The 24387-nt window shown below is 35.3% G+C and overlaps 1 protein-coding gene across 3 annotated transcripts in view; it reads left to right on the top strand.

Moving 5' to 3' along the window:
• The window catches only part of LOC125673405 (uncharacterized), a 37201-nt gene that overhangs the window by 9772 nt on the left and 3042 nt on the right, over positions 1 to 24387 (top strand). The window contains exon 6 of one of the 3 annotated variants that reach the window (XM_048909983.2): positions 13628 to 16216. The exons of 1 other annotated variant lie outside the window; for it this stretch is intronic. The gene's annotated coding sequence lies outside the window, so the exon portion shown is untranslated. Of the gene's footprint in view, positions 1 to 1834; positions 1854 to 13627; positions 16217 to 24387 lie in introns of those variants that run through there. One more of the 3 variants, XM_056159675.1, reaches the window with a different exon arrangement.

Genomic DNA, 24387 nt, shown 5'->3' with positions numbered 1-24387 from the left:
AGGACGATAACGTTTTTGTTTTTCATCAAATTCTATTCATATTAGGGGTTTAGATGTATCTTGGTACTCCTTACAAATTGCTGTGGTTAGAATTACTGCTCAGCACGTGCATGCACGTGTGCTGATTTCTGATTGGACGATTTTAAAATCGCTATAACTTCCTTATATTTGGTGGAAACGTTATGAAATTCATACTGTGGGTATATGATACAAATGCCTGTTGAACGACATCAACAAAAATTCGGAATCATACACGCATGCGCGTGTATGCACGTGCAATGCTTTCTTTCATTTCTTGGTACTGAAATGACCATATTGAACGTACTACATGTAATTAAAGGCTAAAATAAAATGATTTTTTGCTATAGATTCACAAGGACATCACATTTTATTTGGGGGAGGTTTGGGGAACATATGTAACGGTCCCCGTTACAATTAGAACTAGTTATTATTATTATTATTATTCTTTTTCTCCGGTACTTTTTTGTCCGGTAGTGTTCTCAGAAACTACAAAAGGGATCGATATGAAACTTTCCAGGATGATAGTATAGCGTTTGTAGATGTGCATAGTGATAGTCATTTTGTTTGCACGTGCATGCACGCGCGCGCACGTGCATTGCAATTTTGGTACAAAAAATGGAAAATCAGAATATTGAAGGAAGCGATATAAAACCTAAATAGGATGATAGTATATCATTTGTACATATGAAAAATAATAGTTATTTTGCCAGCACGCGCACGCATGCGCGTGCATGCGCATTACAAAATTTGTACGCTAACTTTGGAATCAGTCTAACTTTTTTGTTGTTCATTGAAATGGCTTGAAATTCATATCATAGGTAGATATTGAGACCCTTAACTGATTTACATGGTCAAAATTACCAATTTGCACGCGCATGCACGTGCGCTTCATTTTGATTGGATAATGCTAAAACGTTTGTAACTATCTTATTTATGAAGCGAATGAGATGATATTCACAGCATACGTAGACAATATGTGTATCTATATGTTGGTGTAACAAAAAATGCCAACGCACACGCGCATGCGCGTGCAACGTTTTTTAAATGTTCAATTTTTAAAGGACGATAACGTTTTTGTTTTTCATCAAATTCTATTGATATTAGGGGTTTAGATGTATCTTGGTACTCCTTACAAATTGCTGTGGTTAGAATGACTGCTCAGCACGTGCATGCACGTGTGCTGATTTCTGATTGGACGATTTTAAAATCGCAATAACTTCCTTATATTTGGTGGAAACGTTATGAAATTCATACTGTGGGTATATGATACAAATGCCTGTTGAACGACATCAACAAAAATTCGGAATCATACACGCGTGCGCGTGTATGCACGTGCAACGCTTTCTTTCATTTTTTGGTACTGAAATGACCATATTGAATGTACTACATGTAATTAAAGGCTAAAATAAAATGATTTTTTCCTATAGATTCACAAGGACATCACTTTTTAATTGGGGGAGGTTTGGGGAACATCTGTAACGGTCCCCGTTACAATTAGAACTAGTTGAAATTGAAAATATGAATCGAGATAGGAAGTAACCCCAGTAAAACTAATTACATACCGTCCATCCTCCACCATCCTCTTTCATTTCACAAAATACATTCACGTGACCTAACACAGGAATGTGTATTCTATACAATCCACTGGGGAGATCTGAAGACGAGTTATGTAGTAATGCACAATCATTCATATTATAGTTATCTGAAATGAAACAATGTAGTATTTATTGGATTCCGCTTAATATGCTGTTTTTACACAGTATTTACCAAGGAACTTGATTATTGCGTATGTTTTCCTGTATCATTTTTGTAGGAATAAAACCAGGTATGTCCAGGCATTATTTCGCGCGTGTTTCAATTATAATGCGTTGGAGGAGAGCTCGGTTGTAAAGAAACGTGAAGAGTTCTAACATTGGTCTTGGGAACCTTATATGAAAAGGTGTAGTGGCATTCAATTCGTGGCAAAGCACTTAACTTCCATGAAAATGAAAGCTGAAAGTATCTTCCATGGCACACTGATTTTGACTACAGATAATTCCGTTTACCTGATCAAAATGTAGGGCCACGACAGGTGTGACCCGTCAACAGGGATGCTTACTCCTCCTAGGCACCTGATTCCACCTCTGGTATATCCAGGGGTTCGTGTTTGCCCAATTTTGCATTATGTATTGCTTATAGGAGTAATGAGATTAATAACTGTTCGTTATCTTCACCTTTCATACTTTGACAGTACATTGCATTATCGGAACATTTATCTGAATTTATAGCAAATGTTAAACGAAATGACTAAATCACTCATCTGATGATAAGATAGGTACCCTTTGTCAGATGAATACAGTTAAAGCACTGACTATAGTTTTGAATACTAAGAAATACAATCAATAATCAATCCAGGATCATTCTCTCTTGATATGATGTTACTTCTCGAAATTAAAAATGTGCCCACATATAGAACTGAAGGAATGAGGTACTATTGTAATTATAATAAAGCCTTAATTCCTTACATTTTTCGTCTTGTTTACCTGGAATACATACGAGTATAAATGCCAAATACAGTACATGACACGAGTTTTATGCGTGTTCTACGTAACGCGGTGGGAAAAAATGTCCAAAACACGGTGGACCTTTAAAATTGTCGGTATCTTTGAAGTCTTATTTTTCTGAGCGAGCTAGACTTTTAAGTCCATGGAAGATCTCCGTGGATGCCACCACGCATCTCCGTAGATGTAACGTGTACCTCTGATGATCCCACCGTGTACCTCCGTTTGATGAAATAAGTACTAAGCAAAATGAACAATAAACATAGAAACATAACCTTGCAACACGTTGTTAAGGAACATGGGCAATAACTATTTTCCCCACATTTACCGGAAATTCACATTTTGGGGCAAATTTTACTATAGAAATAGAAAAAAATATAATAAGACAGTCTGCGGCCCTCAAGCAAACAAAAACTCATTTCTGATAAATCATGTATGTTGAACAAAAAGTCGACGTTAGCAAACTTTCATTTGCTCAAGACCGACGCTGATAGTGTACTTTTCAGTTTTGTTACGCAATTTGTGATGGTGGATTCATATGGGGTGTATCAGACGATGCACCTTATAATCATATGGCTGACCAAATAAGAAAAATATACCTTGGGCAAATTTTAACACGCTATATAATGAAATTTGACATGATTTTTTATAAGAATTTGAGACTGTTATTAGTACAATACATCACATGTAATACTTGTTATTATTTTACCTATTGACGTCATCGTACACAATACAGTCGGTGTCGACGTACAGACTTGCCAATTTGGTATAGTAGAATATTTTTACATCAGTTGTTTTTAAGTTATAAGCTTCACGGATAATAAAACATAAACAGACCCAAACCAGTTTACATTATGCCCAAAAGCTAAATTCATTCAATTAAGAATTTAATGCAAAAAGACGAAAGTACAAGTTTTCGTTTAAACAAAGCGTCGAGCTGTAATGGTAGCCATTTTGGTTCTACGAAGCATGTTATTTAGGATTATTTATCAAATTTCAAAACGTAGAACTTTATTGAAGTAAAGTTTGCAACGAAATTCATAAAAAATATATCTGGGCTACGCATAATGATAATAATATCCTTTATTTATACAGGATTGCACAATTAGTTGCATAAACTAGTTTACATTGTTGTCCTGTCTATAACATATATGCATATCGAGAACAAATATCACAAAGCATGGACATATCACAATTTATATACATACAGATAAGAACTAAATGAAAAGAGACAATAAACACACGAGTATCACTGAGGATCAAAATAATGTTTTAGATAGGCTGATTTAAAAGATGTGGTAGTTCTTATAAAATCTGGTAACGAGTTCCATAAAATTACTGCTGAAATGATAAAAGATCTTCTAAAGTATTCTATTTTGGCTCTTGTAACATAAATAAAATTAGTAGAGCTTTGTCTTGTATTTCCTGTGTTTACCTCATTCACAAATCTAAAAAGATGTAAATACTCTGGAGTCATATGATGTAAAACTTTAAACATAAGAATAATTTTTCGATAAATAAAATAGTCAATCAAAGGCATCCATCTCAAATTTGATAGGGTGCAAGAAGTTGACACTGAATGAGGTACTTTGCTATGTAAAATGATCCTTGTTGCCCTCTTTTGTAATTTAAAAAGCCTATCAATATTTGTCTTGTTCTTTGTATCCTGTCATACTGTACAACAATAATTAAAATGAGGAAAAACAATAGTATTGTAAATTTTGAGTAGTGCTTCCTTTGACATAAACGTACTCAATCTCCTTAAAACGCCTAGTTTCTGACTAAGTTTTTTGCATAAGGCATCTGTGTGATAAGACCACGTAAGACATTCATCGATGTAATTATAAACACCTAAAAGTTTGGCACACTTGACATTTTCTATAAAAAGTTCACGGACATTAATACAAAGGTTTCTACATTTCGATAATTTCTGTGACGTTCCTACTAAAATACATTGTGTTTTCTTTAAATCTATTGTCAATTTGTTCTTATGCATCCATTCCATAGAATTTATAAGATCATCCTTTAATTTTTTTTTTTCAATTACATCTAAATATTTATCAGAAACATTTTGCGTGGTATCAGCTGCATATATATTGACTGTAGAGTGCTTGAGACATGTTGGGTAGTCATTTACAAACAGAATAAAAAACAGATGGTAACATCTTTTTCCTTTGAGATGGTCCCTTTCCATTTGACACATTGCGATCTTTCATATAGATAAGAATGAAACCATTTAAAAGTGTTTGTTTTTTCCACAGATACCATACGATAAAAGATTGTGCATCAATACATCATGATTAACTGTGTCAAATGATTTGCTTAAATCAATAAAAAGTACACCTGTAAGTTTCCCTTTATCAATGTTCTCAAGCCATTTGTCAATGATATTATGTAAAGCAGTTTCGCAAGAATGTTTTGGTCTGAAACCTGATTGATGCTCTGTTAAAAGATTATTTGCATTCAAATACTCGTAAAAAGTGTTAAAAACATGTCTTTCCATAATTTACTTATGATAGGTAAAACAGATACCAGTCTATAATTATTAACATGGAAATTATCCCCAGATTTGAAAAGCGGGGTTACTCTAGCTTTTTCCATTCATTTACAACGTCACCCTCCTGTATAGAGAAATTCATGATGAAACACAATATGTCAGCTACAACATCAATACTCACGTTCAGTAATTTTACAGAAATTTCATCCATACCTGCAGCTTTTGAACTTGACACTTTTAATTTCTTTCTTCAAAAATTCTATAGATACATTTGGAATTGTAAATGAGCCTTTCGGCATTAGTTGTTCAATTTTCGGGAGCGAATCGTCAAATTTGTCGCAAATTTATGACCTATACCACAAAAGAAATCATTGAAGGCATATGAAATTTTATAGGTGTCTGTAATGACTTCGCCATTAATTTCTAGATAGGATGTTGATGCGCCTGCAGATTAAGACGGTAGAAATTGCTTTAATCTTTTCCACATTGTCATAACGATACCTACTTCATGATCAGCGCTGATGTACATATATAAGATGGATAACTTCATGATCAGCGCTGATGTACATATATAAGTAACCAACTTGCAATGTGATACTTATTTTCGCTTACATTCACGATTGACTAAACTCTATATGGTTTACGTATTTATATGTAACTAACTCCCTACCGTACTAACTAAAACAAACAGCCAGCTCACAGGCTTTTGACACAATATATGCAAACTGGCATATACATGTATAGTGTATAGAGTGGAGGGAGCTAACAACAGCCATTGCAATTCTCGGTTGCTCGCCTCAAACTCTCAAAACGTAGGTACAAATTGTGATAATGCATTAAATGTTTTCTCAGTCGAAAGCCGGAACATTGTGATGTTTTGTAATACATAAATCGTTAACCTGACTTCACAGAAACTTTGAAAACATAAGTCCAACTTCCGAGAATTAGGTCACTGTAGTTAACCCTACACCATTTTCTCCATGCATTTGTCCTTCATTACATCGGATTTTATGCATCCGCCATCCGTTGCAGTTCAACTTAGAATTACCGTTTAAATTAGTTACTTACGACCAACCTCACAATAGTTGAATGAATATTGATCGTCCGTTTCGGCAAATCAGACTCGTTTACACCAACTATTATCATCCAAGTTCAAACAAGTCAACCAAATTGTGGTTGTTCAGCACTGAATAACTCAAGTTCAAAAGGTGCAAGACGATTGGACAATATCACTACTTTTGGTGTGGATCTTCACCGGAGATTTAAAGTGTCAATATGATGAACAAAAATTACAATCGAAAATGTTCCAAAATGAAGTCCAAATGGTTTGCTTTAATCCCAATTACAGTCTGCTATTTATATCTCTTATTGTTCGTACCCGACCTCATATCAATCTAAACAAAATTACCGTACATTGATAGTGTATCACTTTTTGTATCGTGTCAGCCACCCGTTGAAAATAAACGATTTACTTTTAATAACATTTCTTTAGTACCTTTTATATTTTTCAATACAGTTGCCTATGAGGTATTTATCCAATAATGTATAATTATTTTGTTTGAGGTTACATAAGGTATTGAGTTAATTATACCCAACCTGATTTTTTTAATCAGTTAATTCTTGTACATGCTCTAACAGTTTAAGAAAATATCATATATCTTTAATCCATATTTCAATTAGCGTAAATTGAATTGCAGTTCTTGGCACATTGATTTTGACTGCAAATAACTCCGTTTACCTGATCAGGATATAGGGCTCACGGCGGGTGTGTCCGGTCAAAAGGGGATGCTTACTCCTCCTAGGCACCTGATCCCACCTCTGGTGTGTCCAGGGGTCCGTGATTGCCCAACTATCTATTTTGTAGTGCTTATAGGAGTTATGAGATTGATCACTGTTCGTTATTTTCACCTTGCATTGGTGATATTCTACATTTTATCTTTAAAAAATCCACATCCCCATGTACATTTGTGGATGCTTGGAAGAAAGATAGGGTAGTCCCATTGTATAAAGCAGGTGATGAGCATTTAGTAAATAATTACAGACCAGTTTCTATTTTACCAATTGTCAGTAAGATTATTGAACTGCATGTCTTGGACGAATTTGACTCCACTTTTTGGCACGCTGTTTTTGGCTATATTTAGCTCTAAAACTTCATAGTTATTTCGGATTTCAAATATTTCGGTTGAGCATCACTGAAGAGACATTATTTGTCGAAATGCGCATCTGGTACATCAAAATTGGTACCGTATAAGTTTTACATGTCTTCAATTCCTTTTATGAATATTCATCCACAAACAAATTAATTACAGATAGTCAATCTGGATTTAGGCCAAGTCAGTCATGTGAGACAGCGTTGAATGGTCTTACTGATAAATGGTTCAAAAACATGGACGAGGGAAGGCTTATAGGGGTTCTGTTTATTGACTTGCGTAAGGTCTTTGATACAGTCAACCATGAAGTACTTTTGCATAAATTTATTTCTTTTGGAATTTGTCACAATTCTTTTAAATGGTTTCAATCATATCTTACAAATCGTAAGCAATGTGTCAGTTGGAGAGGTGTGTTATCTAGAGAAAAAAGGTATATCCTTAGGAGTTCCTCAGGGGTCAATTTTAGGACCATTAAATTTTATTTTCTACATTAACGATTATCCAAAATGTCTTAAGCACTCTTCAGTTACAATATATGCAGACAACACTTCACAAAATGTGAGTGATAAATATGTTGATGTAATTGAATCAAAATTGCAAGAGGATCTTAAGTTGGGTGCAGAATGGATGCTTAAAAATAAACTCAGTATAAATCTTCAAAAAACAAAATGTATGCTCATTGGCATGTCTCAAAGGTTACGGAAATGTTGAATGTCAAATATAGATTTTAATGGTGTACAAATTGAATTTGTGAAGCAGGCTAAAATATTAGGTGTTTATATAGATAATACTTTATCATGGAATGCACACGTGGAGTTTATTTCAAATCAAACATTAAGAAAACTTGCTATACTTAAGAAAGTGAGTTATTTTATGCCACCAAATGCACTTATCAAGGTTTTTAATAGTAATGCTTTTTCACATTTGACTTACTGCTGTACTGTCTTGTGCAACGTACACAATCAACTATATTTAGAAAAAAAATTTCAAGCTGCAAAAGAGGGCAGCAAGAATACTTTTAAATACTTGAGATATCAGGACCTCTTCTGGCTTTTTATTTTCTTGTTTGGACTGGATGCCAATTAAGGATTATTTTATGTTTAGAAAGGTTGTCTTTCTGTTCAAAGTTTTGAATAGTCAAATGCTAAATTACCTAAACGTGTTTAAATATACAAGAGATGTGACTTGCCGCCAAACCAGGTCGAATGATTATATGTCTAATTTATCATATTTACCAAGAGCTAAAACCGACACTTTTAAACGTTCATACAGCTACTCTTCTGCATTCCTTTGGAACAAACTGTCTCAAAGTGTTCTAAGCTCTGGTTCGGTTTGCATTTTTAAAGCTATGTATTTGATGGAATATTTTCATAGAAGTAGCACTTAAACATCGTGCTTTCCTCTTTTTGTTTAGGTGTGCCAAATGTAGTTGTGCTATGGCACTGTGTGTGCGTGTGTCTTATGCTATTTGTTCCTCTTTCCTTTTATGTCTTGTATTCATATTTAGGTAATAATTTTATCACTAATTAGGTACGTCGTATGCTATATTTTTCCCATTTCCCTTTTATATCGTATTCATGTTTAGGTACTAATTTTAGATGTTAATTTTATGCTTGTGTATATGTTTTAATGCAGGACCACAATGGAAACTAGCTATATGTTAATTTGTGTTATCCTGGATAAATAAAGGCTACTATTATTATTATAGATCTATTTAAACATCGTCTCCATCTGAGTGATAAATTCTCGAGCGGGACGTTAAACAATATGCAACGAACCACCAAATACTGTCTTCACGCACACGAATTTTGGAGTCGGATTTTATGGAAATACAAAGTGTGTCCTGTGTAAAAATATTTTTGATTAACTTATTTATAGTACAACAGCAAAGAACTCCCAATTTCAATCGATCAAAATCGTGTCCTTGCCCGACTAAACTATTGGAGAAACAAAATTTGTAAAAACAAATATCCTGTTTGATTTCAGAATAAAGATGGGGTTCATATTAACAAACACAAGACTTGTGATAATAATTTGAAAAATGTTAATCTGTTCGATTCGAGAAAACAATGAATATGCTTTTAAACATTATTCGAATATTATCAAATGATCAATGTTGAGCATACCCTTGACGCAGTATGATCGATTGCTGGACAATATTACACATCTTTGGTCGACAACACAAGAACGACAACCGTCAATCGCCATTGCCTGAAACAGAAAGAAATTAAGTTTGGTAGAATTAAAGAATTCCAATCTATGAATAAGTAAGGATAACGAACGGTGATCAATGTAAAACTTATACGGTACCAATTTTGATGCACCAGATGCGCATTTCGACAAATAATGTCTCTTCAGTGATGCTCAACCGAAATGTTTGAAATCCAAAATAACTATGAAGTTTTGGAGCTAAATATAGTCAAAAACAGCATGCCAAAAAGTGGAGCCAAATTCGTCCAAGGATAAGAGCTATGCACGAGGGAGATAATCCTTAATTTTGAAATGAATTTCTAAATTTTATAACAGCAATTAAATATGCATCCGTATTTTCAAGCTAGTAACGAAGTACTAAGCTACTGGGCTGTAGAGACCCTCGGGGACTAACAGTCCACCAGCAGAGGCCTCGACCCAGGGGTCATAATGTAAAACTTATACAGTACCAATTTTGATGCACCAGATGCGCATTTCGACAAATAATGTCTCTTCAGTGATGCTCAACCGAAATGTTTGAAATCTAAAATAACTATGAAGTGTTGGACCTAAATATAATCTGATGAATTCAATAAAAATAAAGCACACGGAAACCCGGAAACCTGGACATATAATGTACCAGAGGTGGGATCAGATGCCTAGGAGAAGTAGCATCCCCTGTCAATACTCATTTCACATCACTAAGTATCGCATACTATTCATATGACAAATTGTTCATTATACTGATATCCATCCATGCACCACATATGTCTGTATATTTTTGTAACTTACAATTTGGAATAATTCATCATAAGTCAGAGAAATATTTCATTACTGTATTATGCAAGGTGAAGATAACGAACAGTGATCAATCTCATAACTCCTAAAAGCAATACAAAATAAATAGTTGGGCAAACACAAACTCCTGGACACACCAGAGGTGGGATCAGGTGCCTAGGAGGAGTAAGCATCCCCTGTTGACCGGTCACACCCGCCGTGAGCCCCATATCCTGATCAGGTAAACGGAGTTATCCGCAGTCAAATCAATGTGCCAAGAACGGCTTAACAATCGGTATGAAATACGTCAGACAGCATTTGACCTAATGCAAGGTTATATTGACGAACTAGATCGTTATAACGACCATAGAATTTGCGAAATGCTGACTTCAATCGAGACTGTTGAAATTCATGTACCATCAACTTGTTTGTCAGTAGCTTACCTCGATTAAAAAACTGACTATACCCAGAACAAGCTCTTGCATATCTAATCAGTTGAGATTTTGACTGCGGATAACTCCGTTTACCTGATCAGGATATGGGGCTCACGGCGGGTGTGACCGGTCAACAGGGGATGCTTACTCCTCCTAGACACCTGATCCCACCTCTGGTGTGTCCAGGGGTCCGTCTTTGCCCAACTATCTAATTTGTATTGCTTGTAGGAGTTATGAGATTGATCACTGTTCGTTATCTTAACCTTGCATATATAAACACCATATGCAGGTGATAATGGAATATTGCTACATAAATGTGGGAAGTTGACGATGGAGAAGCTGAAATCATCCCGTTTGTCATACAGTTGAGTTGTCAGTTTGCCGTTAATGTCTACTTTCAAAAAAATATATATAAGTATGAAGCAGAAGTGGACGACTCTGTGGTGTCCTTTATTTCGAGCTCACAGGGATATATCAAATCGACATATGAATGAAAGCTATCATTGTTAATAGACAAGACGTCATCGATATATCTAAATGTCGAATTGAAGGTCACAGCGAGAGATTTTTTCTTCTCACGTAGAAGTTTTTGAATAAATTCTACTTCATATGAATATAAAAACAGGTCAGCTAACAAAGGAGCACAATTCGTGCGCATGGGAAATCCAACAGACTGTTGGAAGACCTGATCACCAAAGACCACGAAGATATTGTCAATGAGGAACTCTAGCATATTTTTTATTTGAACTTCAGAGTACTTGTGTGTGGAATCAGAGTGGTGTTTAACAAAGTAAGTTTTTGAATGACTGATCACTAGATATGAATACTTCCGTTTTCCGTTTTTGTTGAAGAAGCAACTGTCTATGATGTCAAAAAGTCTAGTCTTTAATTTATCGTGAGGAATGGTCGTGTATAGTGTTGAAAAGTCATAGGTTTTAATGCTATTGTATTATGTAAACCATGGGAATTTGGTTACCAGCCCTGTTGTATACTCATAGATATGCTTTAAATTATATTCAATAAGAAAAATTACCAATGGATCCCATTGATTCATTACGCAAGAGGTTGTTTTGCCTTCGATTAGCTTTGAAGTGAAGATAGTCTACTGACAAATACGTTGCTAACAAGGGTTTTATCAGTCTCATTTAAAATCAGCATTTTGCAAATCCTGTATTTGTTATAACATGTACCAACAGAACCCGTCATTGAGTCAAATGCTATCTGACGTAATTGATTTTAATTGTGAGGCCATTGTCTACACACTAATTTTTCAAGGGATTATGTTTACCCGATCAAGGTTTAAAGGTCTAGGCGGTCTACAAAGGATGCTTACTCCTCCTATACACACGATTCCACCCCAAGTATGTCCAATTGTTGGTGTTCGGCCTACTCTGAATTTTGTATTCTTTATAGGTGAAGATAACGAACAGTGATCAATCTCATAACTCCTACAAGCAATACAAAATAGATCGTAGGCAAACACGAGCCCCTGTACACACCAGAGGTGGAATCAGGTGTCTAGGAGGAGAGAGCATCCCCTGTCAACCGATAACACCCGCCGTGAGCCCTTTAGAAGATATAAAATTGATCACTGTTATTTTCTCCTGTTGATACATAAGCCAGCGTTAATTATCATATTTAAATTCATGAGGAATGTAGTTAATATAGTATTTCCACACCATTCCTATTGAGTAATCATCGGGAAAGCTTTCAAATGAAATAAGTGCCTAAACTGTGGATCTCCTAATTACTCCAAATAAGCACTCCGAATACTAACTAATGACAATATTAATCAACCGAACCGGATAGATTGTAGTGAAATTACAAATCGTTTACTGTTGGTGTTTAGCTTGAATATGCATGCTAATTAAGAGAAATATATAGATATAGCACTTTCTAGTAATAGTTTTCCCTTTAATATGCATGTATTGTTTATTACACAATTATGAACCCAACCTCTGGTATGCTCAGGGATCCGTTTTTGTCCTATTCTTGATACTGTATTTTTTTTTTATAGGAGATGTGAAATTGAGAACTGTTATCTTCACCTTTTCATATATAACCCGGCGGTGGTCGTTAGATATTTAAATTCATGAGCACGCAGTTCCAACTGAGTAACATTCTGGAAAGTTTTAAAATGAAGCAAGCGGCTAGAATGAATATTTCACTACATATAACAATTACTTGGTCAATATAGAGGGTATGTAGTAGTTGTGACAGGCCAATCGAGGATCTTATTCCTTCTATACATTTGACTACATATCTGGTGTTTCCACGGGTCCCTCTTTGCCATCCTCTTAATTTTGTTTTCTTTATAGAATTGATGGAGTTGTTCACTGTTCGTTATCTCCACTTAATTTTACCCAAGAACTTTGCCATGCACATATGACTGATGAACGACATTGATTGAAAATCTCAAGTCCAAAGCTATATAAGTACATTTGACGTAAAATATAATATTTAAAGTAAATCAACAATACTTACATCATTAACTCCTATCCTAATATAGTCCAGATCTGCTTCTGTTTTATCTATGGAGTTCACTAGTTCACAGAGTAGGTTTTCCTTCTTGTAGTTGACCCCGCCACACAGGGCCGGTCTTGATAGACACTCCTTCATACATTGCTGCTGTCCAACTGTATCAATTGCCAAAACAATTGGGTCGCTGTACCTCTCCCCGTGCGCAACGTCAGTTGAAGACAAAGTTCCCTTACACATTGGAACAATCAGAGCAATTGCATGATAAATTAAAGATACGCATTCCATTTTTTTGAAAGAAGGTATTGAAAAGCGTTTCATGTTGATCAGAAAGCCTGAAAGCCAATGAAGAATTTTGGTAGGATATTAAATATATCGCTGTTATAGACTAATGTTTGATTATTGAAGTTCTAGTATTTCAGAATGAATATTTGATAAGACCTTCAGACGAATTAATTTAATTGGTATCATTGTGGAGAGTAACACCAAGTACCTGGCTTGATATATTATTCGTGTTAATTATCCATGTATCGATTGCAGATGTAGACATCTAAGGTCAAACCAGGAGAGGCCATACCAAGACCTTCAGTCCACTTTTATGAATATCAACATTGTTATTGGTGGCATATTCCGGATTACTTCACTTACATGGGACATCGGTAGTAACACACCACTGCCGTATTGCGTGAAGATATCTTTTCTGATTTGAACATATTTTATTGTACATACATGATATACAAAAGGATCAGAAACAAGTTCAAATAACTTACGAGTTCTTCTCCTTATCTTTTCTACGAACTATTGACGGGATCTGATGTGTTCCTGAATTTGGATGGTCCTAAGACAATGCTCATTTACCTGATCAAGATATTGGGCTCACGGCGGGTGTGACCGATCTACAGTGGATGTTTACACCTTCTAGGCACCTGATCTCACCTCTGGTTTGTCCAGGGGTCCGTGTTTGCCCAACTATCTATTTTGTATTGCTTGTGGGATTTATGAAATTGATTACTGTTCGTTATCTTCACCCTTCATTTTACATTAGCGGACACTGTACATTTATATTAGATATTCAAAGACGCATTGTATTTTGATGAAAGAAAATGTTTTCCATTTAAGTAGCATTACATTGTGGACTGCTTTACATAATGGTTCTGCATGTGTATTGAAAACATCTATATACGATCAGGTTTTGTAAGACCCAATGAAAATATTGTATCCCCTCTAAACAATTGTTCAGAATGCACTACGCTGGAATTTGGCTTTCGAATCTCAAACGTGTTGACCCTATCATGTAACCCATTCCGCTTTCTGTTTTCAAAGTTGTACAGTAACATAGCAACATCTTAAAACATGAATTCTGTTCACTGACCAGTATCGAAGACCCGCCACGGTATCAACAGCTGGTGGGGTCCAATTTGGAGTCATAAAAAGTATCAACTATCGAGCATTATTTATTGACGCTTTTGATATTTGGACATAATTCATGCGTATCCAAAGATTTTACAAGTTTCGCGTTCCTGTGATTGTTCACGGGATCCATAACTGTTTCGGAGCATCCAACATTGATGAAATGTTTTCACAACTACCCTAAAATCAAATGTTATGACCGCTGATAACGGGTGGGAGAATTCAAAGTAACATAAATGATTAAATTATCAACCAATGCTACCAACATTATCACCATATGTAAAACTTATACGGTACCAATTTTGATGCACCAGATGCGCATTTCGACAAATAATGTCTCTTCAGTGATGCTCAACTGAAATGTTTGAAATCCGAAATAACTCTGAAGTAATAGAGCTAAATATAGCCAAAAAACAGCGTGCCAAAAAAGTGGTGCCAAATTCGTCCAAGGATAAGAGCTATGCATGAGGGAGATAATCCTTAATTTTGAAATGAATTTCTAAATTTTATAACAGCAATTAAATATACATCCGTATTTTCAAGCTAGTAACGAAGTACTTAGCTTCTGGGCTGTAGAGAAACCACATGTCAGTTAAAGCTAATATAGGAATTCTTTGCAAATGTGTAATACCCATTAAAATTTCCCTTGCATATATATTGAGGATGTTCATGTAATCATTTGGTTACAGTACACGACACGAGTTTTATGCGTGTTCCACGCAACGCGGTGGAACAAATTTGCCCCAAACACGGTGGACCTTTAAAATTGTCGACACCTTTGAAGTCCTATTTTTCCGCGCGAGCTAGACATTGAAGTCCACGGAGGATCTCTGTGGATGCCACCGCGCATCTCCGTGGATGTCACCTGTACCTCCGTCGATGCCACCGTGTACCTCCGTGTGATAAAACAAAGAAATAATTTCCGAAATGATTCACCCCAAAAACCTTTTCGTGTAGCCAGCATGCATGCCCCCACCCCATTTATTTAGAAATTAGCTATAAATCATTCAATTCTTGTAATTGTTGTTTAATGATACGTTGGTGTTTTCGGTACATATCCGTATGTAGACTTCCCTGCAGACGTTCATACCTTTTTATGAAACGCCCAAATTCTCGACATCCTGTATATAAACACCTGTGTTATTCCCACCACTCGTCGGTACATTGTTTCATGGCACGTGCAGCACAATTTCACCAGATAAAAGAAGGATCATGAACAACGACAATCACATGCCAGTAATTTCAATTTGATAAGTAGCAGTTCAAAGAAACGTGTACGATAAGCAATGGTTTATTTTTACGTAAAAATTTCATTGTAATTAGGAATATGTGATTAAGGTCTGCTATATACTTGTACATGTTTACATTGCATATGAATTTCATTATATACTCAACTGTGAAGCAATGTGAGCAAAGAATCAAATTTTTACCACCTACACAAATAAATATTAAGAATATCTTTCCTTTTAAACAAACCTTTAGAAAACTCCGTACTTTCATTAAGAAAATAATCAAATAAAATGTGTTTCCCTACCTAGAATGCCCATACTTCACATTAATAATAACACGGTTTTTATTTTTTTATATTTTTTTAACTTGATAAATACTTTATTACACGAATGTATTATTTACTAAATGTATATATAACAGCTTTTTTGTCTTTATATTTTTGTATACCATTTCATAATGGTGATGAGATCCAATAAATTGAATTGAGTACTTGTAGTCTTGAAATATCACAAAGTATAGAGTTGACAACCATTGAAATAAAAATGCAGACGTTTTCTCGTTTATTCAGTAACTCAATAACTTGCGCGTCTTCTGAATGAAAGTTGTAAAACAAACGTACTAGGTTTTGGTCAGTTATAACATAATACGGGGGTAAAATTCATCTAATCTCCGCTAGCAATGGGTTTTGAGTCAACTGTGCCTTCGTGAACGAATAATCTCGGCTAGCGAAGATGGAAAAAAAAGCCTAGAGAGTTCGCTTGCATTAACATGTATTATGAAGGTGAAATCGAAGAATTATCCAGTAAATCCAATGTTGCCGTATATATAGCATGTATTTATTTTATTTTTGACTGAGAGGGAGATAGACAGCTAAGCACGTACATGTAACATCGTTTTAGAAGGAGGGGGTGGGGCTCATTCATTAGTCCTAACCCGGACCTGCCGAAAAATTTAACGTGTAAAGAAAACAAAATGGGAAATAAAAACAATATCAGAATGAAAGGGGATGGATAATTAATCAGAAAAAAATTATATTGAACGTATTAAACTTCCCGTATCTGCATACATTCATGAATATTATAATCAATGATTACCAATGCTCTCTCTCTCTCTCTCTCTCTCTCTCTCTCTCTCTCTCTCTCTCTCTCTCTCTCTGTTGCTTTCGTTATCTAATGCATCTAAAGATTAATTAAAGATTTTAATAATCGATAGCGTATATGAATAAAAGCAAATAATCGTTAAGTCATTTCTGTTTATATTGATATTAGTCTTTTTTCATCAAATAGTTGCATTTGATACCGAGGATTTACATCCTTAAATATTGATTACAAGCACGTAGAATCGGAGAGGGTGTAAATTGAAAACTTGAAAGTTAAGGATTTAGCCTTGTAGCTTGTAGTGACCTACCCACTGCACGATTTAAGAAATTGAAGTCAGAAGGGGGAATGGAGACAGTTTCAGACTACTCCCCCCCCTCACACACACACACATGCTCCCAATTTAAGGTTTTCGTAATCGGACAATTTAAGCACCATTTTTGTTGTTATTTGATTGCTTGTCAAGAAATTTACACAACTTAACCGACAACATACCCTTTCTGATATATTGAAAAATATAAGTAATGTTAGCACGGGGCTCTATAAAGTTCAATTTGCAGTTTGGTCATACTTCGTCATTCAATAACTTATTCAAAATAAAAAAAAATGTTTCTTGGGTTAGCAGTACTATGATGTATGACTATAACAATGGCCTGTGTATAACTTGTAGTACATTCCATGCAAATTCGAAGGGGTTTTCGCCTCAGTAGAACAATAGGGGTCAGCTAATCCGTGTATTTGAAATCAACAGAAGTGCTTAGCTTCTTGCGGAAAGTGTGAAATATATTGGGTCGGCGCAAGATACCCGTGATCTTAGACTAGATCTGATATCGCGCCGACCCAATATATTTCACACTTTTCATAAGAGGTCAAAACCCAAACTAGCTAACCGTAATTTAGTTATATTGTGACAAAGACCCTAGGAATTTGCATGGTATATACCTATTATACAAAAATCATTGCATTATCCAGACACTCTCGATGAACATTTTTTTTTAATGAAAACCTCTATCAAAGTACATCGAACATAAGTCTCGGTCAAATGTAATTAACTCGGGAATTTAAAAATAAATCATTCGATGGTTTGTATTTTTGCTTCTATTAATTACGTAATAAATTAATTCCAATTTGTTAATCATCGACAATGCTCTAATTTCTATATTGGAAGAAGTTATATTTGTCAAGATGCATATTAACACAATATGATGGAAGTAATTATGTTAAACAGCGCATTTGTCAGAGAGAGAGAGAGAGAGAGAGAGAGAGAGAGAGAGAGAGAGAGAGAGAGAAAGAGAGAGAGAGCATATCCGTAATTATTAAATATCCCTATCACAAGTTGTATATGTATGTTTTTCATTTACTGAATATACTAATTCGCATTCAAAACAGGAATTGCCTGCAAGTACGCATTATTTAAACATAGAATTTAAGAATATTTTAATGAAGAAAGAACTATTAAAGAAAAAATTCAAAACCAGATTTTCTTAAAAACATAACATATAGTGTTTGGTATCGTTGGAATTGGCTCAAAATGCTGAAAAACAATATAAGTATCAGGAAGGAAAATATTGACATTTTTTTCTTTTCTTAAAACTCCAGCCTTATCTTGATTGTTTGGCCTGCGGCACATTTTCACATCTTCCGCAAGGCGCCCGTGGCCAGAACAAACCTCTTAGCAGTGTGCGTATTCTCAAATAACACACACCGTGGAACACGGAGGACACGGTGCATCTCCGTGGATTTTCCACCGTGCTCTTTCCACGGTGGGGTGTATAAAACTCGTGTCGTGTACTGTATATGTGACATACAGTGCGCAGGTTAAACTGTGACATCACATCATAAAGTTATGTATTCCTTACTACGGTAAAAAACAAACTAATTAAACAAAACGACTTTGGCGAAGAAAATACACTGAATATATATGGAGACAACATCTGTTTGGGAATAAAAATAATCCTTAAACAATATCGTTATTGTTGCCCAAATACAAACAATTTATCACATAAATAATGATTCAAATCTTTCAAGTGAAATAATTCTCTTAAGATGAGGACGATGGACGGGATGAGGACAGCAATAACATTGATGCATATTTAATTCTACATTACTTAATGAAAACAATCAATAACAAATCAGACGGCAAATCTTCCATTAGATCAATTCCGTGTGATTGGATATTCGCAGTCCGTGTGACATCATCCTATGACGTGATCTAGTGCACTTAATGTGAACCAACTTGTTGGAAAACGAGAAAGTTTCGCGAGGATAGGAAGAACCTCATCATCGTGAATATTTCTCGCCTCGAACCACTCCATTAATGTCTCCTGTTTCTATTTAAGACAATCCCAGTAGTGACTATTGTTCGCAGTGAACCAGTTCATCTCTAGTAAATAGGGAAATAAAGTATCCGCGAATTAAAGATTGTTTAGAGTAAGTCATTTGGCATTTTTGTTCATCCCTTTCCAAGTCGTAAGAGTTGCCCGTATAAACTATATAAACCTAATGCGTTAGAAGTAAAAAGACGTTGGTCCTGAATTTCTTATATTCTTATTTCAGAGGAAAGGATTATAACTGGTCTTAATATGCATGTGCTTATCATTTCTAAATACCAGTTTGATGGGTACATTTCACAAGCGAAACTCGACCTCATGACCGCTTGTTTACAAAGGGAACATTCTAACACTAAGCTTTCGCGTTTGATACAATGACCTTTCAACACTTTACATGACCGTTCCTCATAATGAATTAAGGAATAGACTTTGTGACATCATGGACAGTTGTTTCCTCAACAAAAATGGGCAACGAAAATATTCACATCTAGTGATCAGTCATTCAAAAATTACTTTGTTAAGCACCAAACCGTACTCTTAAATTGACAAAAAATATGCTAGTGTTCCTCATTGACAATATTTTCGTTGTCTTTGGTAATCAGGTCTTCCAACAGTCTGTTGGAATTTGTATGGGTAAGATATTATGTTTCATTTGTTAACTGAACTGTTTTTATTTTGTTATGAAACAGAGTTTATTCCAGAGCTTCTACAAGAGAGGAAAAGGTAATTTGCTGTGGCCTTCACCTCGACATTTAGATATATCGACGACCTTTTATCTATTAACAATAATTATCATTTTCATTCATATGCTTATTCGTTATACCCCTGTGAGCTAGTGATGAGACACCTCCACATCTGCTTTCCACTGAATATTCTTATTGAAAATGGATGTTGGCATCAGACTGGTGACTCAGCTTTATAATAAACGTTGTGATTTCAGCTTGTCCATCGTCATGTTCCCATATTTATGTAGCAATATTCTATTATCATCTGTATATGGTGTTTATATATCTCAACTGAATCGATGCACAAAGGCTTGTTCTACATATTATCAGTTTTTAAATCGAAGCAGGCTACAGACAGACACGTTGATGTTAAAATAATTTCTAACTATGGTAGTTATAATGATCTGGTTTGCCCATATAAACTATCACTGTTCTTGGCACATCCGCCGTGAGCCCAATATCCTGATCAGGTAAACGAAGTTATCCGTAGTCAAAATCGGTGCGCCAAGAACGGCTTAACAATCGGTATTGACGAACTAGATCGTTATAACGACCATAGAATTTGCGAAATGCTGACTTCAATCGAGACTGTTGAAATCCCTGTACCATCAACTTGTTTGTCTGTAGCTTACCTCGATTTAAAAACTGATTATACGCAGAACAAGCTCTTGCATATCGAATAACTTGAGATATATAAACACCATAATTATGCAGTTGATAATGGAATATTGCTGCATAAATGTGGGAAGTTGACGATGGAGAAGCTGAAATCATCCCGTTTGTCGTACAGTTGAGTTGTTAGTTTGCCGTTAATGTCTAATTTCAATAAAATATCTAAGTATGAAGCAGACGTGCACGACTCTGTGGTGTCCTTTATTTCGAGCTCACAGGGATATATCAAATCGACATATGAATGAAAGTTATTATTGTTAATAGACAAAACGTCATCGATATATCTAAAAGTCGAATTGAAGGTCACAGCGAGAGATTTTTTCTTCTCACGTAGAAGTTTTTGAATAAATTCTGCTTCATATGAATATAAAAACAGGTCAGTTAACAAAGGAGCACAATTCGTACCCTTAGGAATTCCAACAGACTGTTGGAAGACCTGATCACCAAAGACCACGAAGATATTGTCAATGAGGAACTCTAGCATATTTCTTATTTGAACTTCAGAGTACTTGTGGGTGGAATCAGAGTGGTGTTTAACAAAGTAAGTTTTTGAATGACTGATCACTAGATATGAATATTTCCGTTTTCCGTTTTTGTTGAAGAAGCAACTGTCTATGATGTCAAAAAGTCTAGTCTTTAATTTATCGTGAGGAATGGTCGTGTATAGTGTTGAAAAGTCATAGGTTTTAATGCTATTGATTTGGGGAAAATTCTGTGATTTCAAGTTTACTAAAAGTTCTTTAGAATTTTTTAGAATCCACATTTGATTAACACCACTTCTGGCATATGTAGTCGCACAGTAAGTTTGAAGTTTCTCTTTCACAGCTGTTAACATTTTCGTGAGGAGCAAAGATAGGGGCTTGGTAGAGCACTTACTAGATCCAGCAATGTATCTTTGTTTGTAAGGGTTTTTATGTAGTTTAGGAATCCAGTATGGGTACGGTAACTCATATTCATTCGACCCATTGACTGGAATATTAAATGTGTCTAAAACTGAAGCATGGTTTTGAAGAATGTCGTCTTTTGAAAGGGCAGTTGGAGTATAAGTAGGATTACCAAAAGTGGAATTAATGCCAAGTTGGTTTAAAATACAGTTGTAATAATGAGACTTACAAACAAAGACAATGTTGTTACAAGTTTTGTCAGCTGGAACCGAAACATATTCCTCATGTAATTCTATTATCACTTCTGGTTTACTAAACACAGAAGGATAGATGGTACGTACTTTTGTTTTCATGTGTCTAATGCGGGATTTTAATATCCCTCTTATGCTTTTAACCCATTCTGACAATGTATCAAGTTCTTCTTTTTCATATTTAGTCCATCGTCTGGCATAATCTTCGACAGAACTCGTAATAGAGATGAAGTCCTGTCGCCAATTAAAAGACCGATGTATATTAAAATTCAACAGTTCTGTCAATTGAGAGTCGCTGAAACTTTCTCTTTTATTGGTTAACTTCTCTCTCATATTATCTTTTTAAAAAAATTTAATCTGTGTCATCTATGATGCTGATTTCACCCAAGCACTGACAGAAATGTTATAATTCATGTGAAGATAAACTGCGGTGATCTGGCGTACCATATTCTGTTGGTATCTCAGTGATGAAAATGCTAAATCTCAACATAATAATGATTTAAATATTTGTTGGTATCCCAGTGGTGAAAATACTAAATATCAACATGATAATGATTGAAATATTTGTTGTACGGGTATTAACACCCACAGGTTTGACACATCACTCGGACACCATATTTGATGTTTTTAATGTATGCAAAATCTAAGCAGAACCGAACTGTAATGATATGAATCGCGATGCACTACCATTTTTTGTGCACCTCACTGCCCTAGTATTGTTAGATCATGCATATGTTGAAACAACTATATCATAGAGAAAGGATATAGATGTGCATTCTACGTACAGTTTGGAAAATGAAAAACCTTGTATAAGTATCGCTAGGGCTTATGGTCGGTGTAACTGGTGGACCGGGGGTGCTTACTCCTCCTAGGTACCTGATCCCACCTCTGGTGTATCCATGGGTCCGTGTTTACCCAACTATCTATTTTGTATTGCTTATAGGAGTTATGAGATTGATCTCTGTTCGTTATCGTCACCTTTCACCATATTCCGAATCACTGCTGATGGTGTGTACTTCAATTTTCTATATTGAGGTCTATAAAATGAACTCGACATGGATGACATGAGAGGAACAGAGCATAACATTCAAATGATTGTCTCGAGTAGAAAGCTTCGAAAAATCATTTTTGTAACCTTCAGATTCTACTTTCAATACTGCAAGATTAAAACCGACGTGAGATATTAAATTGAAACAAAAATCCCTTTAAAATTGTTTATCAATCATTCATGAAGATCGATATGATGATATCAAGAAACACTTTTTTCAACAATTTCTAAATCAATTAAATCTGGAGCACATGGCGACTATAGATGACAGCAATCGTTGTCCGTCCAAACGTTACAGAGATCTAGGATATGATTCCTTCTATTCGTTGTCCATACAAACGTTACAGAAGTCTAGAAGCTGGTTTTTTCTTTTCTTTGTCCGTCCAAACGTTAGAGAAATATAGTAGCTGGTTCCTTCTTTAATCATTATCTTTATACATATATACTAATTAGATAGCAGCTTTAGTGGTGGATCATTGATATTCGATATTTAATACAACCCGTGCTAAATGACCTATAATTTTTAAATAGATATACCTCTGAATCAATCTAATTAAGATTAGATCCTTTGATCCGCTCACGTATATCGCTACACAAGGCTTGTGTAGCGATATACGTGAGCGGATCAAAGGATCTAATTTTAATTAGATTGACCTCTGAATATACAACGAAGCGTATCATTTAAGGTGCGTCCTCAGAAATCCATGAAGTCAGTTCATATGAGTAATGTACTGTCTGTTATCTCTATAATGTCCCGCTGCAACCGTGCATTCTTTAATACCCACTAACAAGTTAGAAGATCATACGTTATAGTGAATTAGCCCTTTAGAATTGTAAAACAAACGGGTGTGTTTGACTATTGCAAGTTTTTAAACATTTTTGCACAGAAAATGTTTCTAAATGCATAACGAATTCCCATTGGATTTTGAATTGTGCTATACGTTTTTCTGCCTTTAATTAATTTATTTAATTAATGCGATTTTGTTGCAATCTGTGTAATCGACTGCATCAATCTGAGGTTTCAAGCATGGTGATCGTAAACAGGATATGCAAATTGCAGTCAAATGAACGGAAAGGCGGTCTGTATAATTTCCCCAAAAATTTAAACCAAGTTGAATTATTAGATTATAGTACTACAGAACAGCGCAACCTGATCGCACTAAGAGTTATGTGCATGTGCATTTTTATTCATGTGCTGGAAAATTGATCTAGTACATTACATTTAATTCAATTTTCTATATTGCATATGTTTTAATCTTTTACATTACATCTGATTTAATTTTCTGTATTGCATCTCACTCAATTTTCGACATATTTGCATCTTATTCGATTTTTATAAATATTACATCTGATTCCATTTTCTATATGCAAGGTGAAGATAACGAACAATGATCAATCTCATAACTCCTATAAGCAATACAAAATAGATAGTTGGGCAAACACGGACCCCTGTACACACCAGAGGTGGGATCGGGTGCCTAGGAGGAGTAAGCATCCCCTGTTGACCGGTCACACCCGCCGTGAGCCCCATATCCTGATCAGGTAAACGGAGTTATCCGCAGTCAAAATCAGTGTGCCAAGAACGGCATAACAATCGGTATGAAACACGTCAGACAGCATTTAACCCAATGCGAGGTTGTATTGACGAACTAG

The sequence above is a fragment of the Ostrea edulis genome, chromosome 3 (assembly GCF_947568905.1).
Source record: "Ostrea edulis chromosome 3, xbOstEdul1.1, whole genome shotgun sequence".
Lineage (NCBI taxonomy): Eukaryota > Metazoa > Mollusca > Bivalvia > Ostreida > Ostreidae > Ostrea > Ostrea edulis.
This window is presented reverse-complemented; position numbering and strand designations above follow the sequence as displayed.